The 11,767-nt window shown below is 29.0% G+C and overlaps 1 long non-coding RNA gene across 1 annotated transcript; it reads right to left on the bottom strand.

Moving 5' to 3' along the window:
• Positions 1-2,372: 2,372 nt before the first annotated feature.
• Positions 2,373-11,228, bottom strand: LOC130946493 (uncharacterized). Its single transcript, XR_009072286.1, has 12 exons — positions 10,725-11,228; positions 8,063-8,105; positions 7,745-7,922; positions 7,320-7,360; positions 6,932-7,005; positions 6,693-6,781; positions 6,193-6,294; positions 5,400-5,523; positions 5,136-5,201; positions 4,644-4,749; positions 3,480-3,556; positions 2,373-2,622 (listed from the first exon to the last, which is right to left on the bottom strand). It is a non-coding gene; the product is annotated as an uncharacterized LOC130946493 (long non-coding RNA).
• Positions 11,229-11,767: the final 539 nt, after the last annotated feature.

Here is an 11,767-nt window from a genome sequence, read left to right as displayed (position 1 = left end):
TTTTTTATATTTACTTAAAAGTTGTGGGTTTGAGTCTCTTTATTTTTTATAAAAAAAAAAAAGGAAAAGAAAGAGCTAATTTCAAATGAATGGAGGAATAAACTAATTACTTAATCATTTGTGTTAAACTGTTAGTGGAGAAGAAGGAAAATGAATTTTTCTACTGAATCGTCTTTCATGATTTTTTAAACAAAGAAAAAAAAATATATACATTCATTTTCAAAAATACAAAATGCACTTAAAATTTTTACTTTTGGGGAATTACCAGAATTATTAAGGTTACCATTAGAAGACCTCGTCACTATTTGAAAAGGAAAATAATAATGACTTCATTAAACCCATTATTTTGTGCCTAATAAGCATCGATAGCAAAACCATTCTACGGAAAAAGATGACTTGAAAATATGACATATTAGGTTATGTTTGGTTCGTTATTTTATTTATTATTTTTATTTTAAGTAGTATTTTCTATTCAAGAATTTTGAAAAGAAAAAAAGGATAAGCATATAAAATAAAATGTTATTATTTTTACTTTGTTTTCTTACAAAATTTTAAAATCTTAAAATAAAAAAATATTGATAATGATAACAAAAAATAAAAACATAAATCAAATCGCCAAAAGGTTTGATTATGGTTGTTTTAAGAGAGTAATCCTCCAAAATAGGCTTGGTGCGCAAATTCACAGCTAGGGCTATCCTGTCTCATGCGAGAACTATCTGTAATTCTGTATATCCGCAAATTCGTAAAAAAAAATAAATAAATAAATATTTTTTTATGTTTTATTTTAATTAATAATTATTGTATATTTTGTATTATTTTATTTTTATTATTTAAAAAATATGTTTAATATTATTTTAAAAATAAACATGTTTAAAAAAATAAAAAAGGAGATTTTATTAATTTTTTAAATAAAAATAAAATTTTAAAAATATTTTTACGTTTTACAGATATATTTAATATTCGATCCGATCTGATTGGCAAATATGCGGATCAAATCAGATCGAATCGAAATTTTAGTTATATTCGATCCGATCAACATTTATCCTTAAATGTATTTTAAATTAGAAGCCTTTCCACGATACCTTCTTTTTTTTCTTTACTCTAAAAGGTGAAAAAAAAATTAACCTCTATTGGTATTTTAACTCGGAATCACCAAAAATCCTTCCTAATCAATTATCCTAAGATGAAAAATATATCATCAATATCTTGATTTCTATCTAGGGACCTAAAAACTTAGGCTTGAAACTCGTCATTAGTGATGAATGCTCGACTAGATGAAACATTGATAAATATTATTATTACTAGTGTAAAGCCCGGGCTACGCCCGGGTCATATACAAAATCTATTTTATTGTATTTATATATAGTTTATTTATAAAAACATTAATATATTTATGATCTAATGTATATATATCAATTATGTTATTTTATTTATATGTGTTGGATTATTTTTTTTCATATAAATATATAAATAAATTTTTATATACATATTCAAATATTAATTTGCAAGTTAAGGAATATACTATTGCATTATGCATTTAATTTTTAACAAAAGAAATCAAAAACTTTTTACTTCTTCAACTATTTTCATTTTCGAAAATAGCCACATCCTCTTATATAGACACAAAAAAGGTTCTTCTTTTCAAAAAAACAACTAACCTCGTGACAAATTTAAATACATAATGCATGAATATAAAAGTTTATACATGTATTAATCATTTTCTTTATCTTATAATACCCATATTGATCTAATAGTCATTGTTTTTTAATCCCAACTGCCTTTTGAATCAGACAAAACGCAGAAAAAAAATTATGTTTGTTAATTTATATTCTCTAGTTGTTAGGATACAAACCTTTTTTTCCTATTATAAAAATTATTTCTTCATTCCATATAGACCAACAAATTTGTTTCTTCATATATATGCTAATAAAAGTTGTAATTATATTCTCACATGCACACAGCTTCTGTGACAATTTCTCTATGACAATTTTTTACTATGACATAACTACAAAAAATAATAAATACATATGCTTTAGAAATATTAAATTATGTTTAAGATTTACTAAACTAATCATACTAAAATATTTTATTTAGTTGCTTCAACTCCGTTTCTAAATAAAACTTAGTATGCGATCAATTTAAAAGTTATTGCAACTTCTTTCACAACTTTTGAAAATGCTAATTATAAACTAAAACTAAGAAATTTGTTGAAATTTTCATCCACTGAGCAATTTATGCTAAAAATAGTGATACTACATTTTTCACAACATCAAGTAAGTACTATAAGAAAAAGAAACATATAGTAAAAATAAAATATTTTTAAATGTTAAAATATTTTGTGTAACACTAACTTGATCACGTTTAGATTTTTGCATAATCCATACTTTATTACTTAAGTTCTCTTGTTTTCAACTTTAACACTCAAGCTTGCATAAACCGTCTCCTAGAACGAATGATTTGCTCAAAAAACATCATGTTCTACTATTTTATCCTGCGCTTTACTTTCAACTTCAAATCTTCTTGTTTGATTTCTAGATTGGTTATCATATTCGTGAATTCCTGTAATGCCTCCTTAGCAAGAGAAGGATTTACTTCTGATATTCACATTGTAAATTCTGCCGCCTGAAAGTGAACATAAATACAGAATAACTTGAGTTAAAAACTATCCAATATCACTTTTTGGATTTCAAACAAAAATGTCCTAAATCTTGTCCTTATATGAAGTGAGTCATGACATCAAAGGGCACATAAATCTTGTCCCTAATGGAATCACCATAGAATTTAAGTTCATGATCTCTTCTCTAATAAAATGCTAATAATCAATTATTTAACTAAATGTAAAAAATATTTGTTTTACACGTAGTGACCTATTTTTAAATTAGTTAACTAAAAAATGTTTATTTTACACAATAGAGAAAAAAAATCTATATAATTTTCAAGTTATAGTTACAGACTTACAGAAAATAGTAAAGAGCATGGTTCAATAATTAAAAAACTGCCAACGAACGCAACATAAAACTGCAGCAATGGATATGCTGAGTTAATAAAAATCACAATACAAAATAAAAATTAAAAAGCTAAGCTACATTCATCATGCATATATAGTAGAAGAAAAAGAAAATTAAAGCCGATAATTTACGAACTATTATTATTATTATTATTATTATTATTGCTGCATATTCACAAAATACTGCATGTAATACATGACTTTAACCGTTTGCATTATTTATGTGCCCTTGAGTTTTCAATATTTATATATGGTAGAAAACTCATTTTTAAAGGAAATTCAAAAACAAATATACAAAAGTTAGTTATAGAAAAAAAAGAGAATAAAAATAGTTAAATACATATAAACTTAGTTAAATTTTAAAGAGTGCCAACCAAGAATTACACTGAACGTTTAAAGAAGAGACATAAATGATCTAATATAAACAAAAAAAGGGTAAAAAATAGCAATTAAGCAGATGAATCATTTATACCGCTTTTGCAGGTGCAACTTCAGTCAAAGCACTTTGCAGCAGATTTCACACCTTGAGCATTGTCAGGAAAATTGTTCCTTAAAAAAGGAAAGTTTTCAAATTACTTAACAAAACCAAAAGCAAATCCAAATTTAAAGTAATAAAAAAAATCTATAAAAGTCAAAGCTACTAAATTATATAAGATGTCAATAGACAACAATGACTATGCTTATTTTAAGTATGATGCTATTTTACACCTCTGAACAACATTTTCTGTTTAGAAAAGAAAAAAGCTATAGCCTCTGAGAAAAATCATTGTTGTTATAAATAGCTTTAACTAAATGTCTTTAAATTATATATATAAAAAAAACAACTTCAAGAGCGGGAGCATTTCTAAGAGAAACAACTCTAACTTCAAGAGCAGTAGCATCTCCAACTTTCTGCTATTGCTCTTGGACTCCTAATAGTCCAAGAAATTGCTCCATGGTTTGGTTTGTTTTAAACCATCTCATCAAAATATTACATGATTAAGTTTCAGATAAAAAACAAACTACTCCATGTTCATTAAATTTTTTACAGAAATTACATAAACCTTCAAGATATGATAATCAAATACTTCAACATTGTAATTTGCAAAACAAAATCTTTTTTATTGAAATCAATTCTAGCTGATAAATTATGAACTCGAAACATCTTTCGAGAAAATTTATATTGGCATATGTGAAGTGTTAGTGGTGAGAGAATTGACATACCAAATGAAAGAATCCTTAACAATGTGATGGTGGGTGCAAATTCAGAATGCATTAATATATTTTAGTGTTGGATCCAATTAAAATGAAATGGATATAACATACAAATGTTTATTCTTTCTTCTCTATATGTTATAGATTAAGGGTTACTGATTACAGGTATCAAACCCAAATAAATATTATTGAACTTCCTCATGAACTCTATGATGATGAGGATGGAAGTACCGATAAAATTGAAAAGGTCTATATAACATTAAATATATTATTGAACTGGATAAAAATGTTATCAATGATGTCAAATGAGGCATAAAATGTAGAATGTCAATTTCTTTATATAGAATCAATATCCACCATCCTAGGCAGCAATCTTTTCATTCCTCTAATAACAACATAAATGCAAATGGAAACAAAAGGAAATTATAAAGGATAGTGTTACCTGGAGGACATTGTTGGCATAATCAAAGACTCCATCGGAGACCACAACAAAGAATTATAGAGACTAAAAATTTTACTTGCAATTGTAGGTCACCACCTCAGATGTTCTTTAAGAAATGACATAAAATACGAAAACAGGAAAAAAATCAGCAATATAGTTAATAGAAGACAAACACAATAAGCTATCCAACAACAAAAGGGAATAAATATACCCTAAACAATTATCAAATGAACAAATTAAATTTTATCCATATACCATTATATGTTTGAGCTTTTCCTTTCTTAATTTCATGTTCTAATCTCCTTTTAATCAAAGGATTTTTAAGTTACAAACTTAAGGAGGAACAAAAATTGCATCAAAGATCATATAGAAATTTTGAAAAACAGTATGTTCATACTTACGCTTCTATCTCATAATTTTTAAAGGCAGAGTAAGAACAAAGGAGAAAGTGTTGCAGCCATAGTGGTGTGTTCATTTCTTATAATCAGTTACCTTAAGAAGAACATTACACGCATACTCTAGTACTGCATTAGACATCAAAAGACCATCCCTAACAACCTGCACAATATTGCAATGAGCACAAAACACATCAAACAGTTGGATTTGAGATCACTTGCATTCACATTCTGTGTATTTAAAAAAAGTAAAGGTCTCTATAATATATAATATAAAATTTTTATTGAGTGAGAATGCAATTGATAATCATATAGGCTCTTTCGGAGACCACAACAAACATGTCCTTCTTTGTGAACTAACCATCCTTCATTCGCAGCATTCCAGTATCTTCGTATGCTCTATCCATTAATCTATACCTGACCTTCCCCATGCTTCCCATGTCCAAAGCCAATGGTTCATTCCCATCCGGTGCATTGGAATAAACCTGAAGTGTTTATTTATCATTGTATTGGAATAAAAATGTTAAAATGATGATGCAAAAGTTTTTACTCCTCTCTAGATGTTCTGCCCATGTACCACCAGAAGTGTTAGATATTTTTCATTCTTGTAACATCTCCAATAGATATAGCAAATTATGCCGTTATGAAAATTTTTTCACATCAATCATAAGCGTCATAATTCATTAAGGAGAAATCAAGGGCTTTCCGATTTGATTAAGTAATGACATCTAAAGTGATTAAAAGCAAGAAATGGGTAAAACTAACCCAATGCTATACCACAAAGCAAAAATCAATATTCTAAGTGGAACAACTGCACATGTGACTTGATTCTTGAATTGGAGAAAGTTCCTTTTGTAATATCAAAAGTGTACCAATAGCATGCTTTAAGATAAGAAATCAATTTGATTCACAATAAATCATTTAAATATTGTTCCTAATGCTAGTAATATGTGTTCTATAGTTTCTTTTACTCCTTTTTAATTGTTTCTCCCATAAACCATCCAAAATTACCAAAATATGCCAATAAGACATAAGATATGATAACTCACAATGCTAAACTTCTATAGACCAAAGCTACATATGAAATGATAAGGGACCGTAAACTCACCACTTAGTTTATTATAAGCTAAATACATATAAATTTTAAATTTTACCAATTTCATAGAAGCAGGTGAATAGGAATGGATGAGCTTTGTTCTTGAGACCTTTGAATTCCATCACACTTTATCTAAACTCCGGCACCCTATCATACATCACTGTTTCATGTAGGTAAAATTTAAAAGCATTAAAAAAATACAAATCCAAGATTTGTTGAGGCAGGGCTTAATAAATGCAATTAACAAAACGCAACTGATCAATTGAGAATTCCTAACAATGTGATGGTGGATGCATTTCCAAAACACTAAAATATATTTTAGTGTTGGATCTAATTTGTCAAAATGAAATAGATATAACATACAAATGTTTATTCTTTCTCTTCTGTAAGTCATAGAATTTAAAATTATATCATTTCAAAACTCAAAACTATTTGTTTATTATTTTCTAGAGCAATTAATAAATAACATATAACTTCTCAATTGAAAATCGTGAATTTAGCACTCAAAAACCCAGTAAAGTGCCACTAAAATAACAGATCAAGGAAAGATAATTCTACCGATATATCTGTCATCCAGGCTCCAACCAAATTTCGGTAGTATGAGCACCTCAAAAGTTTCCCATCATTAATACCAAATCTTGTACAACCTAAATTCAATGCGCACATGTAAATGGATGCAATGTCAACTGCAGATCAAGAAAATGTCAAGCCAGCCAATATGCATGATATAATGAGTTTGAATCATTTCAAAATCTAGCAACACATCATTCCTTCATTTTTACTAATAATTAACAAACCTGTACGGTATAGGGTGTGGCAAGGGTGTGGCTAAATCAATACGCTTTCCAGCATCATCAAACAAAGCTTGCACCTAAAAGAACCAAATCAAAGATGTTAAAACAATACAAAGGCAACAAAGCATGGACGCTCCTCAAAGCATTAGTTATCAGTGGAAGGAAAAAAGGTGTGGATTACTACAACTAAAAGAAACACATACATTAAGGAAGCAAAAGCAATGGATACACAGTTTTGAAAGCTGTTTTGCCGACGACTTTTATATACTATTACAAATGCAAAAACGATTATTAGTTCATGCACCAATGATATGCTTCTGTATTTGTGGAGACAAAAATGCAAAAGTAAAAATAAAAAGAATAGAAACACCAAATTAAAGAACTGCATTACCTCATCTTTGAGCATTTGAATTGTTAACAGAACTTGTGCTACTGCAAAAACAATTAGAATAATCTCAGTTAGTTACAATATTATTCATGAAATGAAACTCTTTCAATTTGCCTGGGTTTATATAGAATTTAGGCAAAATTTTCATCCCGAAAAAAAAGCAGGAAAGACTTGAAACTAAACAAATGGATCCATTTACTTCTCCTCCTTTTTCACATAAGAATAAGCCCTAAATGTACAAAAAACCACAAATGATGTTGCAGTTTATTCCCTCAGCCAGAGAATAGTAAAGATGGAGCGAGGATGAATCACAATATTCAAATGATCTAATATATGATTTAATTAATTAGAAAATCAACGCTTTGAACAGGAAGTGATCAAATCAAATGCTGACATTGAAGAGTTGGAATGGATCTGTGAGATGGGACCTGATAGGTGTAGTCGAACTTGTAGTTCCTGTCTCCTCTTCCCTTCTCTCTCGATCTAGCCTTCTTATCTGTCACAGCCACCTCTGTCTCCACCCTCTTCTCCTTCTTCCGTCATGCTTCCCCTCTTCACCGTCATGTTTTCTTCTTCTCTGCTTTGATGGAAACGCCGGAGGAGATCCTGGTGTAAGAGAGGAGAGATTGAGAAAAGAGGTGGAGAGAAGTTAGTGGTCATTAGAAATCCCTTGCAGTCAATAATCCCAAGCTCACTCCATTGCTATAAATACATTTACTGAAGATCAAGTTTAGGGACAGAGATACCTTAATGAAGCCAATTTCCTTAGCGTTGCTATGGAAGCACTGCCTGCAACAAAAAGAAAATATTAGTCTAGTTCAAATTTTGGCTGAACAGACCTTTTCTGTTAAATATATAAGACCACATATTTAAGCATTACTATGTGCATCAGAATTAAAACGTCCATAGGAGCACCGTCCAGATCCCTGAAGTACATCGACGTCATAAGGAACTGGATCATCGCATTCGCAGAACCCGCTACTGACCGCGAAGGAAGGGCTACCATGCCATCATAGGGTGGACGCATTCCTGCGGAACCAACCGCGACAATGGCCTGTTGCCTCATTCCTCTTTCTTTTTCTCTCGATCTTAGCGTCCTTATCTCTCACTGTCACTGTCATCACCAACCACTACTCCTTCCGTCGTTCTTCATTTCGTCACCTCCATGTTTTCTTCTCTACTTCGTCACCTACTCTTCCCTACCAAGAGTTCCAACTCTGTCTCATCTTCTTTGAGGATAAAGAGAATGAATTATTTTGGAACAAAATGATTTTGAATTTGAAATTCAAATTCCCGCTTCCTATCCACCATGTACTTCGGATCCAATAGTAGTTTATTCTATACTATCCTGTATTGATTTCTTTTTTTTATTTTGAATAAGCAAGACACTTGTCAATCATTTAAATAAGACACTTGTTGATTATATAAGTTGGACACTTGTCAAACAACCAATCATGTGCTACTCTCTTATTATATATAGATAGATAGATAGATAGATACTTTAGCACATTATACGATAAGTGTTTGATGCATTCATAAGCAAATTTTGTTTGAGATAAATAGTATTATAGTGAAATTATTTCATCAACTCATCACATGTTTAAGCTATAAACAAAAAATAAACAATTCCATGTTCATAAAAATTCAATTCAATTAAATAAAAAATCTTATCTAGATATTATCAACGCTTTTAAACAATGAAGTATATACTTTTTAGGTTTATTGAATGATAAATTTTTTTTTATCATGGATCAGCCAACAAAATTTACACCAAAAGACATACAAATTAGTTGTCAGAAAATGAAGATTCTAGTCACTCTAAACCCCAAAAATGGACCAAGGCGCAATACAAATACAATAAGATACCAAGGCACAATGCAAATTTGTTGTGCATAAATTATACCAATCATTCGTTAGAAAGAAATTCACATGAATCAAATTTTTGGGTCACTTTCCTTTGTTTGTTTCGTATATGTCCTCATACATTATCCAATCTTACTTATCAAAGTGTAATTTTCAGAAAAGAATTTAGCTTATTTGATCCACCAGCAATATTATATTGACTCTTTTTTCCTAAATTTTAAGAGTCTTCCTTTGATAAATGTTTAAAATTTCAAATGAACAATACCCAACAATTAACTAAATAAGAGACAACTTCGCCTTCTTGCCAACATCTTAGGTCTTAGCAAGGTTGAGATAACTGCTAAGCTTTCTGTTCAACACTATCAAAACTGCCTTTTCCAAATAGAATCCGAATAGTTAATATTTGAGTTTATCTCAAACCAAATCCTAAAATCACACATAAAACCATCTCATCAAAGCATCACATGTTTAAACTGCTAACAAAAAACAATTTGTTCAAACACATCATGAACAAATCCAAAAAAAAATCAGATAAACTAATAATTTATTCTCAAAATATTACACCATCAATCATACAATTTAGTCATGAATAATTTTTTTTATCTTCCATAACTTTTTGTCAAAAACTTCTAGACTAAAAATAAAAAATATACAAAAAGTGTTATATTTAACACTTACTATGTACTTTTGCATCAGCAGCTTGGGTCAATATCTCTTTTTTCTCCAAAAAATCTGAACATTTTGTTGTCCAACACCAAAATTCTTTTATTCACACAAATATTATCAACCATGAACATTACATCAACTTACATTTGTCTAGTATATGCCACAACAAAGGTAGCATAGTTTCAGAAAGAAGATAAAATTCAAGTGTTATCTTATTTTTCCTTTTCTCACTGTCTTCTCTTTTTATAATTCAAGTATTATATTGTTTTTTCTTTTCTCATTGTCTTTCCTTTTTTTATGTTATATACAGATTTACGAAAAACATAAAAAATATTGAAAGATCCAAAGTATAGAATATGAAAAGAAATAAGAATATTTCACAATGATATAATAAATTCATATGAAAGAAAAAATAAATCCCATACCGAAACACAACTCATCTTTTGAAGACCAATTAGAAGATTGTCATTTATTATCCTCTTCTGTGTCTAGGAATTCACATTCTCTATCAAGTTGGCTTAGCAGAAGTTATCAAAAGCATACTAAGAACATCATAAAAGAATTAATATTAAAACTATAGCATTCCTAACACTTTGAATATTTCCAGCCCCATCATGGAGGAGAACATAAAAATCCAAAATGGTAACAAATAATAAATACACATAAAAATATTGAAAATTAACTAAAATAGAATAGGGAACTTATGAAAGGTCCACCTGATTAATATAAAAGGCACCAATAAAAAAAAAAATAGATTCCTTAACCAATGATGAAGATAAAAAACTTTTAACATGAAGGCCAAATGCAAAGTTCAAAATAACATATAAAATCAATGTCCAAAACAAATAAAACTTTTGGATAAATATACAAATCACTCACTTGTCTCTAAAAACTTCTTGAACAGCTCAACTTCAGCTTCCAGAACACTACCCTCTTGGATTTCACTATCTCTCGCAAGTCCTCTAATTACAAAAATATGAAAACTTCCTGCAAAATTACCAAGCACCATAATAGATTATCACTTTAAATATTAAAAGGAAAAGCATATACAAAAGTGATGCATATAATATTCACGACCTCGTAGTGGTTGAATTCAATATAAGGGCACAATTTATTTTATTTTTGAAAAAAAACATATGCAAACATTTTCTAATCTCTCCCATTTTGTTGGTGTTAACACTTGAAAATAAGTCCAGAATGAGATGCATATAACACATTTTTCTGCCATTCGTCTGGGGAAATACTTAATGAATATGCATTGAATCTTATTACTGAAATATAAATTTAAACTTATATTTTTTATTAGAGAAAAACACAAAATAAATTAGAATTTAGTCTTAGTTTGTTAACGCAAAACAAAAGATATATTCGAACTTCATAATAAAGAGCAGAGCATAAATATATTTTAGTGGAGAATCCAGTTAATTAAAACCAACTAATCAATTAAGAATTGCTAATTGTGATGATTGGGGCATATTAAAAACAAAATATATATATAACATCCAAATGTTTTTATCCTTTCTTTCTCTATGCCATGTAATTTTAAAAAAAATATCATTTTGAAACTCAAATCAAATTGTTTATTGAGTTCATAGAGTAGTTTATAAATACACATGTAATTTCTCAAATCTCTATTGAAAAAAAATTTTGGCACTCAAAAAATTTGTAATTCACAGAATTAATCCATATGATATAAACATAGTTAATAGCATTAATGATGTAACATCAGAAACAATCCAAGATGAACAGCTTTAACAAAAACATTTTACCTAAAAGTATGCACAAAATAGAGCATTCTTTGTTTTTTTTTTTCTCTTTAATTTTTTCTTATAGAAGCAAAAGAGAAGGACAAAGCTCTTAGTTACCACTTACCAGTACTCGAAAGTATGCTCAAAGTAACTCAGTTCGCACTGCTTTTGAAG

The sequence above is a fragment of the Arachis stenosperma genome, chromosome 8, assembly GCF_014773155.1.
Source record: "Arachis stenosperma cultivar V10309 chromosome 8, arast.V10309.gnm1.PFL2, whole genome shotgun sequence".
Lineage (NCBI taxonomy): Eukaryota > Viridiplantae > Streptophyta > Magnoliopsida > Fabales > Fabaceae > Arachis > Arachis stenosperma.
Note: the sequence above shows the minus strand (reverse complement) of the source record. Positions and strands in the feature narration are given on the sequence as shown.